This window comes from Loxodonta africana, chromosome 10 (genome assembly GCF_030014295.1).
Source record: "Loxodonta africana isolate mLoxAfr1 chromosome 10, mLoxAfr1.hap2, whole genome shotgun sequence".
Lineage (NCBI taxonomy): Eukaryota > Metazoa > Chordata > Mammalia > Proboscidea > Elephantidae > Loxodonta > Loxodonta africana.
In genome coordinates, this window is record NC_087351.1 from 2,116,507 (window position 1) to 2,139,956 (window position 23,450).

The following is a 23,450-nucleotide window of genomic DNA, read 5'->3' on the forward strand; positions in this document are numbered from 1 at the left end:
AGAGTTTAGGTTTAGGGTGTTAGGGTTAGGTTTATGGTTAGGGAAGGGTTAAGTTTAGGGTTAACGTTAGGGTTAGCGTTAGATTAGGGTTACTGTTCGTCTTCGGGTTAGGGTTAGGGATAATGTGAGGGATAGATAGCATTAGGTTTAGGGTTGGGGATACGGTTAAGGGTTAGGTTTAGGTTTACATTGAAGGTGAAGGTTTAGGGTAATTGTTATGGTTAGGGTTAGAGTTAGAGTTAGGCTTATGGTTAGGGTGAAGTTTCAGTTAATAGTCAGGGTTAGGGTTAAGGTTAGAGTTATGCTTAAGGTTAGTGTCAGGGTTAGGTTGAAGGTAGGGGTAAGGTTAGGGTTTAGGCTAGGTTTACGGTAAAGGGTAGGGCTAGGTTAGGGTTAGGGTTAGGGTTAGAGTTAGAGTTAGTGCTAGGGTTTAGGCTTAGGGTTAGGGTCAGGTTTAGAGTTATTGTGAGGGTTAGGGTTAAGTTCGAGTTAAGGTTAGTGTTAAGTTTAGGGTTAGGGTAAGGGTTAGGATTAGGTCAAGGTTAAGGTTAGCATTAGGGATAGGGGTAGGATTAGGGAAAGAGTTAGCGATTCATGTGATGGTTAGTGTTAGGTTTACAGTTTAGCTGATGTTTTAGAGTGTTATGGTTAGGGGTATGGTTAGAGTTAGGGTTAGGGTTAGGTTTAGGGTTAGGGCTAGACTGAGGGGATAGTTTAGGGTTAGGTTTAGTTTCAGGTTAGGCTTAGGCTTACGTTTAGGGTGAAGCATACTTTAAGGATGAGGGTTAGGACTAGTGTTAGCGTTACGTGTTTGCGTTAAGGTTAGGGTTAGATTTAGGGTTAGTATTAGGGTCAGGTTTACGTGTTTGGGTTAATGCTAGGGTCAGGTTTAGGCTTAGGTTTAGGGTTAGGGTTAGGGTTCAGTTTAGGGTTAGTGTTAGGGTGCATTTAAAGTTAAGGGCGAGTGTTGAGCTCAGGTTAGCGTTAGGTGTTAGGGTTAGGGTTAAGGTTAGGATTAGGTTTAGGGTTAAGTTTAGGTTTATGCTTAGGTTTAGAGTACATGTTGGGGTTAAGTCATTGTTAGGTTTAGGGCTAGGTTAAGGTTAGAGATAGGGTTAGGTTAAGGGTTGGGGTTAGGTTTAGATGTTAGGGTGAGGGTTAGTTCTAGGTTTCCATTTAAGCTGAGTGTGTAGGGTAAGTTTTAGGGTTAGGATTAGGGTTAGGGTTAGAGTTAGGTTCAGGTTTGGGTTAGGTTTATGGTTAGGATTAGGGTTAGGGTCAGGGTTAGGCGGAGATTTAGTGTTATATTTAGTTTTAGGGTTAGAGTTAGGGTGAAGTTTATGTTAAGCGTGAGGGTTAGGGTTAGGGGTTAGGGTTCAGGTTATGGTCCGGGTTAGGGTTAGGTTTACATTTAGGGTTAGGTTTAAGTTTAGTTTTATTTTTGGTTAAGGTTAGGGTTTGGATGAAGTTAGGGGAGGTTTAGGGTCATGGTTAGGGTGAATTTTGGTTAAGAGTGAGGGTTCAGTTTAGGGTTAGGTTTACGGTTTGTGTTAGGCATTGTGGTTGGTGTGAGGATTAGGTTTAGGATTAGGGTTGGGTAGGGTTAGGATTATGGTTATGGTAAGGTGTTAGGGATTAGAGGAGTAGTTTTGGGTTAGGGCTTGGGTGAGGGTTCCGGTTAGGCATTGTGGTTCTGGTCATGGTTAGGTTTGGTTTAGGGTTAGGGTTAGTTTTATGATTAGGTTTCGGGTTAGTGTTAGAGTTAGGGTTAGGCTTTGGTGCTAGGGGTTAGGTTTTGGGTTAGGGTTAGGGTTATCGTTAGGGCTTAGGTTTTCAGGTGAGTGTTAGGGTTAGGGTTAGGGATAGCATTAGGGTTAGCTTTTGGGGGTACGGTTAGGGGTTAGATGAGGGTTACAGTTAGTATTGCAGTTAAGGTTAGGTTTTAGGACAAGTGTTAGGATTAGGGTTAGAGTTAGAGTTAGGGTTAGGTGCAGGGTTAGGTGCAGGGTAAGTTTTAGGTTTAAGTCCTGGTTTAGGGTTAGAGTTAGTGTTCTCTTTAGGGTCAAGTTTAGAGTTCGGGTTAGGTTTAGGATTAGGTCTATTGTTGGGCTTAGGATTAGGGTTAGGTTCAGAACTATTGTAAGGCTTAGGTTTAGGGTTACAGATGGACTAGCTTTACGGTTAGAGTTAGGTTTAAGGTTAGGGTTTGGGCTAGGTTTACGTTTACGGTTATGGTTAGGGTTAGGATTTGGTTGAAGTTTAGCATAGGCTGAGGGTTACTTTTAGGGTTAGGGCTAGAGTTTGGGTTTGTGTTCAGGTTAGTGTTATGGTTAGATTTAGGGTCCAGTTTAGGGTTAGGGGTTATGTTTAGTGTTAGGGTTAGTTTTAGGTTTAGGGTTAGTGTGAAGTTTAGGTTAAGGGTGAGAGTTAGGGTTAGGGTTAGGGTTAGGATTAGGGTTAGTGTTAGACGTTAGGTTTAGGCTGCTAGTTTTAGGTTTATGGTTAGGGTAGGTTTAAGTTTAGGGTTAATGTTAGGGTTAGTGTTAGATTAGGGTTACTGTTCGTGTTAGGGGTACAGTTAGGGTTAGGGATAGCATTAGGTTTAGGGTTAGGAATATAGTTAGGGGTTAGGGTGAGGGTTGGGGATATGGTGAGGGTTAGGTTTAGGTTTACAGTTAAGGTGAGGGTTTAGGGTAATTGTTATGGTTAGGGTTAGAGTTAGGGTCATGGTGAAGTTTCAGTTAATAGTGGGGTTCAGGGTTAATGTTAGATTTAGGGTTAAGGTTAGTGTTAGGGTTAGGTTTAGGTTAGGGTTAAGGTAGCGGTCAGGTTAGGGTTAAGACTAGGTTTACGGTAAAGTGTAAGGCTAGGTTAGGGTTAGGTTTAGAGTTAGTGCTAGGGTTTAGGGTTAGGGTTAAGGTCAGGTTTAGAGTTATTGTTAGGTTTACGGTTAAGGTTAGGGTAGAGTTCAGGTTAAGTTGAAGGTTAGGGTAAGAGTTAGGTTTATGTCAGGTTTAGGGTTAGGATGAGGGATAGGGTTAGGGTTAGGGAAAGGGTTAGGGTTTCGTGTGAGGATTAGTGTTATGTTTACATTAAGCTGATGTTTTTGGGTGTTACAGTAATGTTTAGGGTTAGAGTTAGGTTAGGTTTAGAGTTAGGGCTAGAGTATGGTGATAGTGCTTTAGGTTTAGGTTTAGGGTGGAATTTAGGTTAAGGATGAGGGTTAGGGTTGGGGTAGGTGTTTGGATTAAGGTTAGGGTCAGGTTTAGGGTTTTTGGTTTAGAGTTCAGGTTAGATTCAGGGTTAGGGTTAGATTTAGGTTTAGGGTTAGGGTTAGGTTTAGTGTTAGTTTAGCTTAGGGTTAGGGTTTGAATGAAGTTAGGGTAGGTTTAGGGTTATGGTTAGGTTGAAATTTTGGTTAAGTGTGAGGGTTTGGTTTCGGGTTAGGATTAGAGTTAGGGTTAGTGGTTAAGGTTAGGTTTAGGGTTAAGGTTAGGTTTAGGCTAAGCATTAGGGTTAGAGTTAGGGTTAGTGGTTAGTGTTTCAGTTAGGTTTAGGATAGGGTTATAATTAGGGTTAAGTTTAGGGTTACGGTAAGAGTTAGATTTACGTTTACAGTTAAGGTGAGAGTTTTGCGTAACTGTTACGGTTAGGGTTAGGGCTAGGTTTAGGGTTCGAGTTGGGTTAGGGGTTAGGTTTAGGTTAAGTTTATGGTAGGCTTAAAGTTAGGGTTAAGGTTAGGTTAGGGTTAGGGTCAGGGTTAGGATTAGAATTAGGTTTTGGGCAAGGGTTAGTGTCAGAGTTATTATAAGGGTTAGGTTTAGGGTTACAGATGGGCCAAGGTTAAGGTTAGGGTTAGGTTTAGGGGTTGGATTAGGGTTAAAGTTAGGGTTAGCTTTAGGTTAGGGATAGGGTGAAGTAAAGTAGGGTGAGGGTTAGGGATATGGCTAAGGTTTGGGTTCGTTTTCAGGTTAGTGTTAAGTTTAAGTTTAGGGTTAGCGTTAAGTTTATGGGTTCTGTTTAGTTTTAGGGTTAGGGTTAGATTTTAGGTTAGGGTTAAGTGTAACAGTTAGGGTTACGATTTGTGTTAGGCATTGTGGTTGGGGTGAGTGTTAGGTTTATGGTTAGGGTTGGGTAGAGTTAGGATTATGGTTATGGTAAGGTGTTAGGGTTTAGAGGTGTAGTTTAGGGTTAGGGTTTGGGTGAGGGTTTCGGTTAGGCATTGTGGTTCTGGTCATGGTTAAGTTTGGTTCAGAGTTAGGGTTAGGTTTATGATTAGGTTTCGGGTTAGTGTTAGAGTTAGGGTGAGGGATAGTGTTAAGGTTTAGGTTAGGTTTTGGTGTTATGGGTTAGGGTTTGCGTTAGGGTTTGCGTTAGAAAGAAAAGAGAATAGCAAGAGGCCTTTTCTCCCCGGCTGCTTTCCCAAGCCCTTCCAGCTAAAACTATGTCGTTGCTCCTCTGGAAGGATCCCTGCACCGCGAAGTAGGTTTTCAGAAGAAGCCCTGCGTTTGCAAGAGCAAAGGAGCAATTCGTTGCAGGAAAGAGGAAGGAAAGAAAGTTTCTCTCCCTCTGCCTGCTTTGCTCAGAGGACTGGATGAAGTCAGGGAGTTCTCCCTTTCACTGAGAAACGTGTAGGCTGCTGTTGCCTGTGCGCTCTCTTCTTTGCAAAAGGGTCTGCAGTTCCACGCTTTGAACCGTGGAAAGGCGCTGGGCTCTGCTAAGACTTCCCCCGGCACTTCGTTTGCCCTGGGCCAAAGCGAGCCTTCACAATAGCTGAACGCTAACACTGCATACTCGTTCCACTTCCAGAACAGGACTACCGCGAGGCAGTTCTCCGGGGGAAAACGGCCCTTCGCGAAGGGCAGATCTGCCGAGCTCATTGCGGAAAAGCGAAAGCAAAGGACGCTTTTCTCCCTCTAACCGCCTTCGTCAGAGGAACGGGGGAAGTCACAGTGTTCTTTCTCTCACTGAGATACACACAATCTGACGTTGCCTCTGAGCTCCGTTGCTGGCAAAGAACTGAAACTGACATACATTCCCGGGGAGAAACACAGGGCTTTGCTAGGATTTCTCTAGGCAGTGTGTTTTCACTGGGCCTCACTGTAGCAACACTATCTCGCCAGGGCAACACTGCGTGGGATTTCCTCTGCCAGGAGAGAGCTGCTGCTTTGTAGTTTGTGCTGGGAAACCTTGCTTTGGCAAGTGCCAATTGACCGCATTCAGGCAGAAAGAAAAGAGAATAGCAAGAGGCCTTTTCTCCCCGGCTGCTTTCCCAAGCCCTTCCAGCTAAAACTATGTCGTTGCTCCTCTGGAAGGATCCCTGCACCGCGACGTAGTTTCTCAGAAGAAGCCCTGCGTTTGCAAGAGCAAAGGAGGAATTCGTTGCAGGAAAGAGGAAGGAAAGTTTCTCTCCCTCTGCCTGCTTTGCTCAGAGGACTGGATGAAGTCAGGGAGTTCTCCCTTTCACTGAGAAACGTGCAGGCTGCTGTTGCCTGTGCGCTCTCTTCTTTGCAAAAGGGTCTGCAGTTCCACGCTTTGAACCGTGGAAAGGCCCTGGGTTCTGCTAAGACTTCCCCCAGCGCTTCGTTTGCCCTGGGCCAAAGCGAGCCTTCACAATAGCTGAACGCTAACACTGCATACTCGTTCCACTTCCAGAACAGGGCTACCGCGAGGCAGTTCTCCGGGGGAAAACGGCCCTTCGCGAAGGGCAGATCTGCCGAGGTCATTGCGGAAAAGCGAAAGCAAAGGACGCTTTTCTCCCTCTAACCGCTTTCGTCAGAGGAACGGGGGAAGTCACAGTGTTCTTTCTCTCACTGAGATACACACAATCTGACGTTGCCTCTGAGCTCCGTTGCTGGCAAAGAACTGAAACTGACATACATTTCTGTGGAGAAACACAGGGCTTTGCTAGGATTCCTCTAGGCAGTGTGTTTTCCCTGGGTCTCACTGTATCAACACTATCTCGCAAGGGCAGCACTGCATGGGATTTCCTCTGCCAGGAGAGAGCTGCCGCTTTGTAGTTTGTGCTGGGAAACCTTGCTTTGGCAAGTGCGAATTGACTGCTTTCAGGCAGAAAGAAAAGAAAATAGCAACAGGTTTTTTCTCCCCGGCTGCTCTGCCAAGCCCTTCCACCTAAAACTATGTCGTTGCTCCTCTGGAAGGATCCCTGCACTGCGAAGTAGGTTTACAGAAGAATCCCTGCGTTTGCAAGAGCAAATGAGGAATTCGTTGCAGGAAAGAGGAAGGAAAGAAAGTTTCTCTCCCTCTGCCTGCTTTGCTCAGAGGACTGGATGAAGTAAGGGAGTTCTCCCTTTCACTGAGAAACGTGCAGGCTGCTGTTGCCTGCGCGCTCTCTTCTTTGCACAAGAGTCTGCAGTTCCACGCTTTGAACCGTGGAAAGGCGCCGGGCTCTGCTAAGACTTCCCCCGGCGCTTCGTTTGCCCTGGGCCAAAGCTATCCTTCACAATATCTGAACACTAACACTGCATACTCGTTCCCCTTCAAGAACAGGGCTACCACGAAGCAGTTCTCCGGGGGAAAACGGCACTTCGCGAAGGGCAGATCTGCCGAGCTCATTGCGGAAAAGCGAAAGCAAAGGACGCTTTTCTCCCTCTAACCGCTTTCGTCAGAGGAACGGGGGAAGTCACAGTGTTCTTTCTCTCACTGAGATACACACAATCTGACGTTGCTTCTGAGCTCCGTTGCTGACAAAGAACTGAAACTGACATACATTCCCGGGGAGAAACACAGGGCTTTGCTAGGATTTCTCTAGGCAGTGTGTTTTCCCTGGGTCTCACTGTGGCAACCCTATCTCGCCAGGGCAACACTGAATGGGATTTCCTCTGCCAGGAGAGAGCTGCTGCTTTCTAGTTTGTGCTGGGAAACCTTGCTTTGGCAAGTGCCAATTGACCGCATTCGGGCAGAAAGAAAAGAGAATAGCAGGAGGCCTTTTCTCCCGGGCTGCTCTGCCAAGCCCTTCCAGCTAAAACTATGTCGTTGCTCCTCTGGAAGGATCCCTGCACCGCGACGTAGTTTCTCAGAAGAAGCCCTGCGTTTCCAAGAGCAAATGAGGAATTCGTTGCAGGAAAGAGGAAGGAAAGAAAGTTTCTCTCCCTCTGCCTGCTTTGCTCAGAGGACTGGATCAAGTCAGGGAGTTCTCCCTTTCACTGAGAAACGTGCAGGCTGCTGTTGCCTGTGCGCTCTCTTCTTTGCAAAAGAGTCTGCAGTTCCACGCTTTGAACCGTGGAAAGGGTCCGGGTTCTGCTAAGACTTCCCCGGGCGCTTCGTTTGCCGTGGGCAAAAGCTAGCCTTCACAATAGCTGAACGCCAACACTGCATACTCGTTCCCCTTCCAGAACAGGGCTACCACGAAGCAGTTCTCCACGGGAAAACGGCCCTTCGCGAAGGGCAGATCTGCCGAGCTCATTGCCGGAAAGCGACAGCAAAGGACGCTTTTCTCCCTCTAACCGCTTTCGTCAGAGGAACGGGGGAAGTCACAGTGTTCTTTCTCTCACTGAGATACACACAATCTGACGTTGCCTCTGAGCTCCGTTGCTGGCAAAGAACGGAAACTGACATGCATTCCTGTGGGGAAACACAGGGCTTTGCTAGGATTTCTCTAGGCAGTCTGTTTTCCCTGGGCCTCACTGTAGCAACACTATCTCGCCAGGGAAACACTGCGTGGAATTTCCTCTGCCAGGAGGGAGCTGCTGCTTTGTAGTTTGTGCTGGGAATCCTTGCTTTCGCAATGCCATTTGACCGCATTCAGGCAGAAAGAAAAGAGAATAGCAAGAGGCCTTTCCTCCCCGGCTGCTTTCCCAAGCCCTTCCAGCTAAAACTATGTCGTTGCTACTCTGGAAGGATCCCTGCACCGCGACGTAGGTTTTCAGAAGAAGCCCTGCGTTTGCAAGAGCAAATGAGGAATTCGTTGCAGGAAAGAGGAAGGAAAGAAAGTTTCTCTCCTTCTGCCTGCTTTGCTCAGAGGACTGGATGAAGTCAGGGAGTTCTCCCTTTCACTGAGAAACGTGCGGGCTGCTGTTGCCTGTGCGCTCTCTTCCTTGCAAAAGAGTCTGCAGTTCCACGTTTTGAACCGTGGAAAGGCGCCGGGCTCTGCTAAGATTTCCCCCGGCGCTTCGTTTGCATGGGCCAAAGCGAGCCTTCACATTAGCTGTACGCTAACACTGCATACTCGTTCCACTTCCAGAACAGGGCTACCGCGAGGCAGTTCTCCGGGGGAAAACGGCCCTTCGCGAAGGGCAGATCTGTGGAGCTCATTGCGGGAAAGCGAAAGCAAAGGACGCTTTTCTCCCTCTAACTGCTTTCGTCAGAGGAACGGGGGAAGTCACAGTGTTCTTTCTCTCACTGAGATACACACAATCTGACGTTGCTTCTTTGCTCCGTTGCTGGCGAAGAACTGAAACGGACATACATTCCTGTGGCGAAACACAGGGCTTTGCTAGGATTTCTCTAGGCAGTGTGTTTTCCCTGGGCCTCACTGTAGCAACACTATCTCGCAAGGGCAACACTGAATGGGATTTCCTCTTCATGAGAGAGCTGCTGCTTTGTAGTTTGTGCTGGGAAACCTTGCCTTGGCAGGTGCCAATTGACCGCATTCGGGCAGAAAGAAAAGAAAATAGCAAGAGGCCTTTTCTCCCCGGCTGCTCAGCCAAGCCCTTCCAGCTAAAACTATGTCGTTGCTCCTCTGGAAGGATCCCTGCCCCGTGACGTAGTTTTTCAGAAGAAGCCTTGCGTTTGCAAGAGCAAATGAGGAATTCGTTGCAGGAAAGAGGAAGGAAAGAAAGTTTCTCTCCTTCTGCCTGCTTTGCTCAGAGGACTGGATGAAGTCAGGGAGTTCTCCCTTTCACTGAGAAACGTGCGGGCTGCTGTTGCCTGTGCGCTCTCTTCCTTGCAAAAGAGTCTGCAGTTCCACGTTTTGAACCGTGGAAAGGCGCCGGGCTCTGCTAAGATTTCCCCCGGCGCTTCGTTTGCCCTGGGTCAAAGCGAGCCTTCACATTAGCCGAACGCTAACCCTGCATACTCGTTCCACTTCCAGAACAGGGCTACCGCGAGGCAGTTCTCCGGGGAAAAACGGCCCTTCGCGAAGGGCAGATCTGTGGAGCTCATTGCGGGAAAGCGAAAGCAAAGGACGCTTTTCTCCCTCTAACTGCTTTCGTCAGAGGAACGGGGGAAGTCACAGTGTTCTTTCTCTCACTGAGATACACACAATCTGACGTTGCCTGTGAGCTCCGTTGCTGGCAAAGAACTGAAACTGACATACATTCCTGTGGGGAAACACAGGGCTTTGCTAGGATTTCTCTAGGCAGTGTGTTTTCCCTGGGCCTCACTGTACCAACACTGTCTCGCCAGGGCAACACTGCATGGGATTTCCTCTGCCAGGAGAGAGCTGCTGCTTTCTAGTTTGTGCTGGGAAACCTCTCTTTGGCAAGTGCGAATTGACTGCATTCAGGCGGAAAGAAAAGAGAATAGCAAGAGGCCTTTTGTCCCCGGCTGCTTTCCCAAGCCCTTCCAGCTAAAACTATGTCGTTGCTCTTCTGGAAGGATCCCTGCACCGCGACGTATGTTTTCAGAAGAAGCCCTGCGTTTGCGAGAGCAAATGAGGAATTCTTTGCAGGAAAGAGGAAGGAAAGAAAGTTTCTCTCCTTCTGCCTGCTTTGCTCAGAGGACTGGATGAAGTCAGGGAGTTCTCCCTTTCACTGAGAAACGTGCGGGCTGCTGTTGCCTGTGCGCTCTCTTCCTTGCAAAAGAGTCTGCAGTTCCAAGTTTTGAACCGTGGAAAGGCGCCGGGCTCTGCTAAGATTTCCCCCGGCGCTTCGTTTGCATGGGCCAAAGCGAGCCTTCACATTAGCCGAACGCTAACACTGCATACTCGTTCCACTTCCAGAACAGGGCTACCGCGAGGCAGTTCTCCGGGGAAAAACGGCCCTTCGCGAAGGGCAGATCTGTGGAGCTCACTGCGGGAAAGCGAAAGCAAAGGACGCTTTTCTCCCTCTAAGCGCTTTCGTCAGAGGAACGGGGGAAGTCACAGTGTTCTTTCTCTCACTGAGATACACACAATCTGACGTTGCCTCTGAGCTCCGTTGCTGGCAAAGAACTGAAACTGACATACATTTCTGTGGGGAAACACAGGGCTTTGCTACGATTTCTCTAGGCAGTGTGCTTTCCCTGGGTCTCACTCTATCAACACTATCTCGCAAGGACAGCACTGCATGGGATTTCCTCTGCCAGGAGAGAGCTGCTGCTTTGTAGCTTGTGCTGGGAAACCTTGCTTTGGCAAGTGCGAATTGACTGCATTCAGGCAGAAAGAAAAGAGAATAGCAAGAGGCCTTTTCTCCCCGGCTGCTTTCCCAAGCCCTTCCAGCTAAAACTATGCCGTTGCTCCTCTGGAGGGATCCCTGCACCGCGACGTAGTTTCTCAGAAGAAGCCCTGCGTTTGAAAGAGCAAATGAGGAATTCGTTGCAGAAAAGAGGAAGGAAAGAAAGTTTCTCTCCTTCTGCCTGCTTTGCTCAGAGGACTGGATGAAGTCAGGGAGTTCTCCCTTTCACTGAGAAACGTGCGGGCTGCTGTTGCCTGTGCGCTCTCTTCCTTGCAAAAGAGTCTGCAGTTCCACGTTTTGAACCGTGGAAAGGCGCCGGGCTCTGCTAAGATTTCCCCCGGCGCTTCGTTTGCATGGGCCAAAGCGAGCCTTCACATTAGCCGAACGCTAACACTGCATACTCGTTCCACTTCCAGAACAGGGCTACCGCGAGGCAGTTCTCCGGGGAAAAACGGCCCTTCGCGAAGGGCAGATCTGTGGAGAACATTGCGGGAAAGCGAAAGCAAAGGACGCTTTTCTCCCTCTAACTGCTTTCGCCAGAGGAACGGGGGAAGTCACAGTGTTCTTTCTCTCACTGAGATACACACAATCTGACGTTGCCTCTGAGCTCCGTTGCTGGCAAAGAACTGAAACGGACATACATTCCTGTGGGGAAACACAGGGCTTTGCTAGGATTTCTCTAGGCAGTGTGTTTTCCCTGGGCCTCACTGTAGCAACACTATCTCGCAAGGGCAACACTGAATGGGATTTCCTCTTCATGACAGAGCTGCTGCTTTGTAGTTTGTGCTGGGAAACCTTGCCTTGGCAGGTGCCAATTGACCGCATTCGGGCAGAAAGAAAAGAAAATAGCAAGAGGCCTTTTCTTCCCGGCTGCTCAGCCAAGCCCTTCCAGCTAAAACTATGTCGTTGCTCCTCTGGAAGGATCCCTGCACCGTGACGTAGTTTTTCAGAAGAAGCCTTGCGTTTGCAAGAGCAAATGAGAAATTCGTTGCAGGAAAGAGGAAGGAAAGAAAGTTTCTCTCCTTCTGCCTGCTTTGCTCAGAGGACTGGATGAAGTCAGGGAGTTCTCCCTTTCACTGAGAAACGTGCGGGCTGCTGTTGCCTGTGCGCTCTCTTCTTTGCAAAAGAGTCTGCAGTTCCACGCTTTGAACCGTGGAAAGGCGCCGGGCTCTGCTAAGATTTCCCCCGGCGCTTCGTTTGCCCTGGGCCAAAGCGAGCCTTCACATTAGCTGAACGCTAACACTGCATACTCGTTCCACTTCCAGAACAGGGCTACCGCGAGGCAGTTCTCCGGGGAAAAACGGCCCTTCGCGAAGGGCAGATCTGTGGAGCTCATTGCGGGAAAGCGAAAGCAAAGGACGCTTTTCTCCCTCTAAGCGCTTTCGTCAGAGGAACGGGGGAAGTCACAGTGTTCTTTCTCTCACTGAGATACACACAATCTGACGTTGCCTCTTTGCTCCGTTGGTGGCGAAGAACTGAAACGGACATACATTCCTGTGGGGAAACACAGGGCTTTGCTAGGATTTCTCTAGGCAGTGTGTTTTCCCTGGGCCTCACTGTACCAACACTATCTCGCCAGGGCAACACTGCATGGGATTTCCTCTGCCAGGAGAGAGCTGCTGCTTTCTAGTTTGTGCTGGGAAACCTTGCTTTGGCAAGTGCCAATTGACCGCATTCGGGCAGAAAGAAAAGAGAACAGCAAGCGGCCTTTTCTCCCCGGCTGCTCTGCCAAGACCTTCCAGCTAAAACTATGTCGTTGCTCCTCTGGAAGGATCTCTGCACCGTGACGTAGTTTTTTAGGAGAAGCCTTACGTTTGCAAGAGCAAATGAGGAATTCGTTGCAGGAAAGAGGAAGGAAAGAAAGTTTCTCTCCTTCTGCCTGCTTTGCTCAGAGGACTGGATGAAGTCAGGGAGTTCTCCCTTTCACTGAGAAACGTGCGGGCTGCTGTTGCCTGTGCGCTCTCTTCCTTGCAAAAGAGTCTGCAGTTCCACGTTTTGAACCGTGGAAAGGCGCCGGGCTCTGCTAAGATTTCCGCCGGCGCTTCGTTTGCATGGGCCAAAGCGAGCTTTCACATTAGCCGAACGCTAACACTGCATACTCGTTCCACTTCCAGAACAGGGCTACCGCGAGGCAGTTCTCCGGGGAAAATCGGCCCTTCGCGAAGGGCAGATCTGTGGAGCTCACTGCGGGAAAGCGAAAGCAAAGGACGCTTTTCTCCCTCTAAGCGCTTTCGTCAGAGGAACGGGGGAAGTCACAGTGTTCTTTCTCTCACTGAGATACACACAATCTGACGTTGCCTCTGAGCTCCGTTGCTGGCAAAGAACTGAAACTGACATACATTTCTGTGGGGAAACACAGGGCTTTGCTACGATTTCTCTAGGCAGTGTGCTTTCCCTGGGTCTCACTCTATCAACACTATCTCGCAAGGACAGCACTGCATGGGATTTCCTCTGCCAGGAGAGAGCTGCTGCTTTGTAGCTTGTGCTGGGAAACCTTGCTTTGGCAAGTGCGAATTGACTGCATTCAGGCAGAAAGAAAAGAGAATAGCAAGAGGCCTTTTCTCCCCGGCTGCTTTCCCAAGCCCTTCCAGCTAAAACTATGTCGTTGCTCCTCTGGAGGGATCCCTGCACCGCGACGTAGTTTCTCAGAAGAAGCCCTGCGTTTGAAAGAGCAAATGAGGAATTCGTTGCAGAAAAGAGGAAGGAAAGAAAGTTTCTCTCCCTCTGCCTGCTTTGCTCAGAGGACTGGATGAAGTCAGGGAGTTCTCCCTTTCACTGAGAAATTGCCGGGTGCTGTTGCCTGTGCGCTCTCTTCTTTGCAAAAGAGTCTGCAGTTCCACGCTTTGAACCGTGGAAAGGCGCCGGGATCTGCTAAGATTTCCCCCGGCGCTTCGTTTGCCCTGGGCCAAAGCGAGCCTTCACATTAGCTGAACGCTAACACTGCATACTCGTTCCACTTCCAGAACAGGGCTACTGCCAGGCAGTTCTCCGGGGGAAAACGGCCCTTCGCGAAGGGCAGATCTGTGGAGCTCATTGCGGGAAAGCGAAAGCAAAGGACGCTTTTCTCCCTCTAACTGCTTTCGTCAGAGGAACGGGGGAAGTCACAGTGTTCTTTCTCTCACTGAGATACACACAATCTGACGTTGCCTCTTTGCTCCGTTGGTGGCGAAGAACTGAAACGGACATACATTCCTGTGGGGAAACACAGGGCTTTGCTAGGATTTCTCTAGGCAGTGTGTTTTCCCTGGGCCTCACTGTACCAACACTATCTCGCCAGGGCAACACTGCATGGGATTTCCTCTGCCAGGAGAGAGCTGCTGCTTTCTAGTTTGTGCTGGGAAACCTTGCTTTGGCAAGTGCCAATTGACCGCATTCGGGCAGAAAGAAAAGAGAACAGGAAGCGGCCTTTTCTCCCCGGCTGCTCAGCCAAGCCCTTCCAGCTAAAACTATGTCGTTGCTCCTCTGGAAGGATCCCTGCACCGTGACGTAGTTTTTCAGAAGAAGCCTTGCGTTTGCAAGAGCAAATGAGAAATTCGTTGCAGGAAAGAGGAAGGAAAGAAAGTTTCTCTCCTTCTGCCTGCTTTGCTCAGAGGACTGGATGAAGTCAGGGAGTTCTCCCTTTCACTGAGAAACGTGCGGGCTGCTGTTGCCTGTGCGCTCTCTTCTTTGCAAAAGAGTCTGCAGTTCCACGCTTTGAACCGTGGAAAGGCGCCTGGCTCTGCTAAGATTTCCCCCGGCGCTTCGTTTGCCCTGGGCCAAAGCGAGCCTTCACATTAGCTGAACGCTAACACTGCATACTCGTTCCACTTCCAGAACAGGGCTACCGCGAGGCAGTTCTCCGGGGAAAAACGGCCCTTCGCGAAGGGCAGATCTGTGGAGCTCATTGCGGGAAAGCGAAAGCAAAGGACGCTTTTCTCCCTCTAAGCGCTTTCGTCAGAGGAACGGGGGAAGTCACAGTGTTCTTTCTCTCACTGAGATACACACAATCTGACGTTGCCTCTGAGCTCCGTTGCTGGCAAAGAACTGAAACGGACATACATTCCTGTGGGGAAACACAGGGCTTTGCTAGGATTTCTCTAGGCAGTGTGTTTTCCCTGGGCCTCACTGTAGCAACACTATCTTGCCAGGGCAACACTGAATGGGATTTCCTCTTCATGACAGAGCTGCTGCTTTGTAGTTTGTGCTGGGAAACCTTGCCTTGGCAGGTGCCAATTGACCGCATTCGGGCAGAAAGAAAAGAAAATAGCAAGAGGCCTTTTCTCCCCGGCTTCTGAGCCAAGCCCTTCCAGCTAAAACTATGTCGTTGCTCCTCTGGAAGGATCCCTGCACCGTGACGTAGTTTTTCAGAAGAAGCCTTGCGTTTCCAGAGCAAATGAGAAATTCGTTGCAGGAAAGAGGAAGGAAAGAAAGTTTCTCTCCTTCTGCCTGCTTTGCTCAGAGGACTGGATGAAGTCAGGGAGTTCTCCCTTTCACTGAGAAACGAGCGGGCTGCTGTTGCCTGTGCGCTCTCTTCTTTGCAAAAGAGTCTGCTGTTCCACGCTTTGAACCGTGGAAAGGCGCCGGGCTCTGCTAAGATTTCCCCCGGCGCTTCGTTTGCCCTGGGCCAAAGCGAGCCTTCACATTAGCTGAACGCTAACACTGCATACTCGTTCCACTTCCAGAACAGGGCTACCGCGAGGCAGTTCTCCGGGGAAAAACGGCCCTTCGCGAAGGGCAGATCTGTGGAGAACATTGCGGGAAAGCGAAAGCAAAGGACGCTTTTCTCCCTCTAACCGCTTTCGTCAGAGGAACGGGGGAAGTCACAGTGTTCTTTCTCTCACTGAGATACACACAATCTGACGTTGCCTCTGAGCTCCGTTGCTGGCAAAGAACTGAAACGGACATACATTCCTGTGGGGAAACACAGGGCTTTGCTAGGATTTCTCTAGGCAGTCTGTTTTCCCTGGGCCTCACTGTACCAACACTATCTCGAAAGGGCAGCACTGCATGGGATTTCCTCTGCCAGGAGAGAGCTGCTGCTTTGTAGTTTGTGCTGGGAAACCTTGCTTTGGCAAGTGCCAATTGACCGCAGTGAGGCAGAAAGAAAAGAGAATAGCAATAGGCCTTTTCTCCCCGGCTACTTTCCCAAGCCCTTCCAGCTAAAACTATGTCGTTGCTCCTCTGGAAAGATCCCTGCACCGCGACGCAGGTTTTCAGAAGAAGCCCTGCGTTTGCAAGAGCAAATGAGGAATTCGTTGCAGGAAAGAGGAAGGAAAGAAAGTTTCTCTCCTTCTGCCTGCTTTGCTCAGAGGACTGGATGAAGTCAGGGAGTTCTCCCTTTCACTGAGAAAGGTGCGGGCTGCTGTTGCCTGTGTGCTCTCTTCTTTGCAAATGAGTCTGTAGTTCCACGCTTTGAACCGTGGAAAGGCGCTGGGCTCTGCTAAGATTTCCCCCGGCGCTTCGTTTGCCCTGGGCCAAAGCGAGCCTTCACAATAGCTGAACGCTATCACTGCATACTCGTTCCACTTCCAGAACAGGGCTACCGCGAGGCAGTTCTCCGGGGGAAAACGGCCCTTCGCGAAGGGCAGATCTGCCGAGCTCACTGCGGGAAAGCGAAAGCAAAGGACGCTTTTCTCCCTCTAACCGCTTTCGTCAGAGGAACGGGGGAAGTCACAGTGTTCTTTCTCTCACTGAGATACACACAATCTGACGTTGCCTCTTTGCTCCGTTGCTGGCGAAGAACTGAAATGGACATACATTTCTTTGGGGAAACATAGGGCTTTGCTAGGATTTCTCTAGGCAGTGTGTTTTAAACCCCTAACAACAAACAACACTAACCCTCTAACAACAACAAACACTAACCTCCTGAATAAAAGCAACACTAACCCCCTAACAACAACCAACACTAACCCCCTAACAACAAACAACACGAAAACCCTAACAACAAACTCCACTAAACCCCAAGAAACAACTCTAAACGCCTAAAAACAAAGAATACTAAACACTTAACAACAAACAACACTAACACCCTAACCACAACCAACCCTAACATCATAACAACAAAGAACACTAACACCCTAAGAACAAACAACACTAACCCGCAACAAAAAACAACAGTAACCCCCTTAGAACAAGAACCCTAACCCCCTAACAACAAACAACCCTAAACCATTAATAACAAACAAAACTAACCCCGGAACAACAAACAACACTAACCCCCTAACAACAAACAACACTAAGCCCTTAACAACAAACAACCCTAACCCCGAACAAGAAACATCCCTAACGCCTTAACAACGAACAACATAACCAAACAGCAAACAACACTAACCCACTAAGAACAAACACTAACCCCGTAACAACAAACTACCCTAACCCCGTAACAACAAACAACCCTAACTTACTAACAACAAACAACATTAACCAGCTAACAACAAACAACACTAACCCCCTAACAACTAATAACCCTAAATCCCTAATAACAAACAACACTAACCCCTAACAACAAAAAACCCTAATACACTAACAACAAACAACCCTAACACGCTAAAAACCAACAACACTAACCCCCAACCACAAACAGCACTAACCCAATCAAAACAAAAAACACTAACCCCCTAACAACAACCAACACTTTCCCCGTAACAACAAACAACACTAACCCCCTAGCAAGAACCAACACTAACCCCCTAACAAGAAAGAACCCTAATCCCCTAACAACAAACCACCCTAAGCCCCTAACAACAAACAACACTAAACCCCTAACAACAAACAACACTAACCCCCTAACATCAAACTAACCTAACCCCCTAACAACAAACAACCCTAAGCCACTAAAAACAAACAACACTAACCCCCTAACAGGAAACTACCCTAACCTCGTAACCAAAAATACCCTAACCCCGTAAGAACAAACACCCCTAAGCCCCTAACAACAAACAACACTAACACACTAACAACCAACAACCCTAAACCTCTAAAAGCAAACAAAACTAACCCCCTAACAACTATCAACACCAACACTGTAACAACAAACACTAACCCCCTAACAACAAACAACCCTAACTCCCTAACAACCAACTACACTAACCTCCTAACTACAAACAGCAATAACCCAGTAAAAACAAAGAACACTAACCCCCTAACAGCAACCAACACTTACCCCCTAAAAACAAACAACACTAACCCCCTAACAGGAAACAACCCTAATCCCCTAACAACAAACTACCCTAAGCCCCTAAGAACAAAAAACTCTAAACACCGAACAACAAACAACACTAAACCCCTAACCACAAACAACACTAACCCCCTAACAACCAACAACACTAACCCCCTAACGACAAACTACACTAACACCCTAACAACAAACAACACTAAACCCCAACAAGAAACAAACCTAAACCCCTAACAACAAACAACACTAACCCCTAACAACCAGCAACACTAACTCCCTAACCCCAAACAGCACTAACCCACTAAGAACAAAAAACACTAACCTACTAACAACAACCAACACTAACGCCCTAAGAACAAACAACACTAACCCCCTAACAACAAACAACCCTAACCCCCTAACAACAAACAACCGTAACCAAACAACAAAGAACCCTAACCCACTAACAACAAACAACACTAACTCTATAACAAGAAACTACACTAACCCCGTAACAACAAAAAATCCTATCCCCGTAATAACAAAGAACACTAACCCCGTAACAACAAACAACCCTAACCCCCTAACAGCAAACAACCCTAACCCCCTAACAACCAATAACCCTAACCGCCTAACAAAAACCAACACTTTCCCCCTAAAAACAAACAACACTAACCCCCTAACAACAAACAACCCTAACCCCCTAAACAACCAGCAACACTAACCCCCTAACCACCAACACCACTAAGCCAGTAAAAACAAAAAAAACTAACCCCCTAGCAACAACCAACACTTATCCCCTAAAAACAAACAACACTAACCCCCAACAAGAAAGAACCCAAATCCTTTAACAGCAAACAACTCTAACCCCCTAACAGCAAAAAACTCTGAACCCCTAACAACAAACAACACTAACCCACTAACAACAAACAACCCTAACCCCCTAACAACAAAGAACCCTGACCCCCTAACAACCAGCAACACTAACCCCCAACCACAAACACTAATACCCTAAGAACAAAAACCACAAAACCCCAACAAGAAACAACCCTAAACAGCTAACAATAAACAACACTAACCTCCTAACAACAACTATCACTAACACCCTAACAACAACCATCCCTAAACCCCCAACAGCAAACACCACTATCCCCCAACAAGAAACAACCCTAAACCCCTAAAAAGAAACATTAACCCCGTAACAACAAACAACACTAACGCTCTAACCACAAAAAACACTAACACCCTAAGAACAAACAACACCAACCCCCTAACAACAAACAACACTAACACCCTAACAACAACAAACCCAAAACCCTTAATAACAAACGCTGACCCCGAACAAGAAACATTAACCCCCAACAAAAAAAACCACAAACCCCCTAACAACAACAACACTAATCCCCTAACAACAAACAACCCTAACCCACTAACAACAAACAACCTTAACCCCCCAAAACAAACAACCCTAACCCCCTAAAAACCAACAACACTAACCCCCTAACAACAAACAACACTTACCCCCTAACAACAAACAATCCTAACACCCTAAAAACAAACAATGCAAACCCCCTAAAAACAAACAACCCTAAAACCCTAAAAACAAACAACACTGAACCCCTAAAAACAAACAACACTAAGCCACTAACAACACACAGCACTAACCCACTAACAACAAAAAACACTAACGCCCTAATGACAAGCAACACTAACACCTAACAACAAACAAGACTAACACCCTAACAACAAAAACTACTAAACCCCAACAAGAAACAACCCTAAACCCCTAACAACAAACACTAACCCCCTAACAACAAACAACACTAAACCCCTAACAAGAAACTAACCTAACCCCGTAACAAAAAACAACCCTAATCTCCTAACAACAAACAACCTTAAACCCCTAACAACAAACAACCCTAAACCCCTAACAACAAACAACACTAACACCCTAACAACAAAAACCACTAAACTCCAACAGGAAACAACACTGAACCCCTAACAACAAACACTAACCCCCTAACAACAAACAACTCTAAACCCCTAACAAGAAACTAACCTAACCCTGTAAGAACAAACAACCCTAACCTCCTAACAACAAACAACCCTAACCCCCTAACAAAAAACAACACTAATCCCCTAACCACAAACAACACTAACACCCTAACAACAAAAACTACTAAACCCCAACAAGAAACAACCCTAAACCCCTAACAACAAACACTAACCCCCTAACAACAAACAACACTAAACCCCTAACAAGAAACTAACCTAACCCCGTAACAACAAACAACCCTAACCTCCTAACAACAAACAACCTTAAACCCCTAACAATAAACAACCCTAAACCCCTAACAACAAACAACACTAACACCCTAACAACAAAAACCACTAAACCCCAACAAGAAACAACACTAAACCCCTAACAACAAACACTAACCCCTTAACAACAAACAACAATAAACCCCTAACAAAAAACTAACCTAACCCTGTAACAACAACCCTAACCTCCTAACAACAAACAACATTAACCCCCTAACAACAAACAACACTAACACCCTAACAACAAAAACCACTAAACCCCAACAAGAAACAACCCTAAACCCCTAAATACAAACAACACTAACCCCCTAACAACCAACAACGCTCACCCCCTAACCACAAACAACACTAACACCCTAACCAAAAACAACACTAACCCCGTAAGAACAAACAACACTAACCCCCTAACAACAAACAACACTAACACCCTAACAACAAAAACCACTAAAGCCTAACAAGGAGCAACCCTAAACCCCTAAATACAAACAACACTAACCCCCTAACCACAAACAACACTAACACCCTAACAACAAAAACCACTAAACCTCAACAAGAAACAACCCGAAACCCCTAAATAGAAACAACACTAACCACCTAACAACAATCCTAATCCCCTAACAACAAACAACCCTAACCCCCAACAACAAACTACTCTAACCCACTAACAACAAACAAGCCTAAGCCCCTAACAACAAAGAACCCTAACTCTATAAAAAGAAACAACACTAACCCCCTAACAACAAAAAACACTAACCCCCTAACAACAAACACCACTAACCCCCTAACAACAATCCTAACAACCTAACAACAAACAACACTAACCCCCTAAAAATAAACTACTCTAAACCCCTAACAACAAACAACCCTAACCCCCTAACAACAAACAACCCTAAACCCCTAACAACAAACAACCCTAACCTTCTAACAACAAACAACCCTAACCCCCTAACAAACAACAACACTAACCCCCTAACCACAAACAACACTAACACCCTAACAACAAAAACCACTAAACCCCAACAAGAAACAACACTAAACCCCTCACAACAAACACTAACCCCCTAAAAACAAACAACACTAAATCCCTAACAAGAAACTAACCTAACCCTGTAACAACAAACAACCCTAACCTCCTAACAACAAACAACCTTAAACCCCTAACAACAAACAACACTAAACCCCTAACAACAAACAATCCTAACCCCCTAACAACCAACAACGCTCACCCCCTAACCACAAACAACACTAACACCCTAACCACAAACAACACTAACCCCGTAAGAACAAAGAACACTAATCCCCCTAACCACAAACAACACTAACACCCTAACAACAAAAACTACTAAACCCCAACAAGAAACAACACTAAACCCCTAACAACAAACAGTAACCCCCTAACAACAAACAACACTAAACCCCTAACAAGAAACTAACCTAACCCCGTAACAAGAAACAACCCTAACCTGCTAACAGCAAACAACCTTAAACCCCTAACAACAAACAACCCTAAACCCCTAACAACAAACAACACTAACCCCCTAACAACCAACAACGCTCACCCCCTAACCACAAACAACACTAACACCCTAACCAGAAACAACACTAACCCCGTAAGAACAAACAACACTAACCCCCTAACAACAAAAACCACTAAAGGCCAACAAGAAACAACCCTAAACCCCTAAATACAAACAACACTAACCCCCTAACCACAAACAACACTAACACCCTAACAACAAAAACCACTAAACCTCAACAAGCAACAACCCGAAACCCCTAAATAGAAACAACACTAACCACCTAACAACAACCCGAACACCCTAAAAAGAAACAACCCTAACCCCCAACAACAAACCACTCTAACCCACTAACAACAAACAACCCTAAGCCCCTAACAACAAAGAACCCTAACTCTCTAACAAGAAACAACACTAACCCCCCAACAACAAAAAACACTAACACCCTAACAACAAACACCACTAACCCCCTAACAACAATCCTAACAACCTAACAACAAACAACACTAACCCCCTAAAAATAAACTACTCTAAACCCCTAACAACAAACAACCCTAACCCCCTAACAAACAACAACACTAACTCCCTAACCACAAACAATACTAACACCCTGGCAACAAAAACTACTAAACCCCAACAAGAAACAACCCTAAACCCCTAACAACAAACACTAACCCCCTAACAACAAACAACACTAAACCCCTAACAAGAAACTAACCTAACCCCGTAACAACAAACAACCCTAACCTACTAACAACAAACAACCTTAAACCCCTAACAACAAACAACCCTAAACCCCTAACAACAAACAACACTAACACCCTAACAACAAAAAACACTAAACCCCAACAAGAAACAACCCTAAACCCGTAACAACAAACACTAACCCCCTAACAACAAACAACACTAAACCCCTAACAAGAAACTTACCTAACCCCGTAACAACAAACAACCCTAACCTCCTAACAACAAACAACCTTTAAACCCCTAACAACAAACAACACTAAACCCCTAACAACAAACAACACTAACACCCTAACAACAAAAACCACTAAACCCCAACAAGAAACACCACTAAACCCCTAACAAGAAACACTAACCCCCTAACAACAAACAACACTAAACCCCTAACAAGAAACTAACCTAACCCTGTAAAAACAAACAACCCTAACCTCCTAACAACAAACAACCCTAACCCCCTAACAAACAACAACACTAACCCCCTAACCACAAACAACACTAACACCCTAACAACAAAAACTACTAAACCCCAACAAGAAACAACCCTAAACCCCTAACAACAAACACTAACACCCTAACAACAAACAACACTAAACCCCTAACAAGAACCTAACCTAACCCTGTAACAACAAACAGCCCTAACCTCCTAACAACAAACCACCTTAACCCCCTAACAACAAACAACCCTAAACCCCTAACAACAAACAATCCTAACCCCCTAACAACCAACAACTCTCACCCCCTAACCACAAACAACACTAACACCCTAACCACAAACAACACTAACCCCGTAAGAACAAACAACACTAACCCCCTAACCACAAACAACACTAACACCCTAACAACAAAAACTACTAAACCCCAAAAAGAAACAACCCTAAACCCCTAACAACAAACACTAACACCCTAACAACAAACAACACTAAACCCCTAACAAGAAACTAACCTAACCCTGTAACAACAAACAACCCTAACCTCCTAACAACAAACAACCTTAAACCCCTAACAACAAACAACCCTAAACCCCTAACAACAAAAAGCACTAACACCCTAACAACAAAAAACACTAAACCTCAACAAGAAACAGCACTAAACCCCTAACAACAAACACTAACCCCCTAACAACAAACAACACTAAACCCCTAACAAGAAACTAACCTAACCCTGTAACAACAAACAACCCTAACCTCCTAACAACAAACAACCTTAACCCCCTAACAACAAACAACCCTAAACCCCTAACAACAATCCTAACACCCTAACAACCAACAACGCACACCCCCTATCCACAAACAACACTAACACCCTAACCACAAACAACACTAACCCCGTAAGAACAAACAACACTAACCCCCTAACAACAAACAACACTAACACCCTAACAACAAAAACTACTAAACCCCA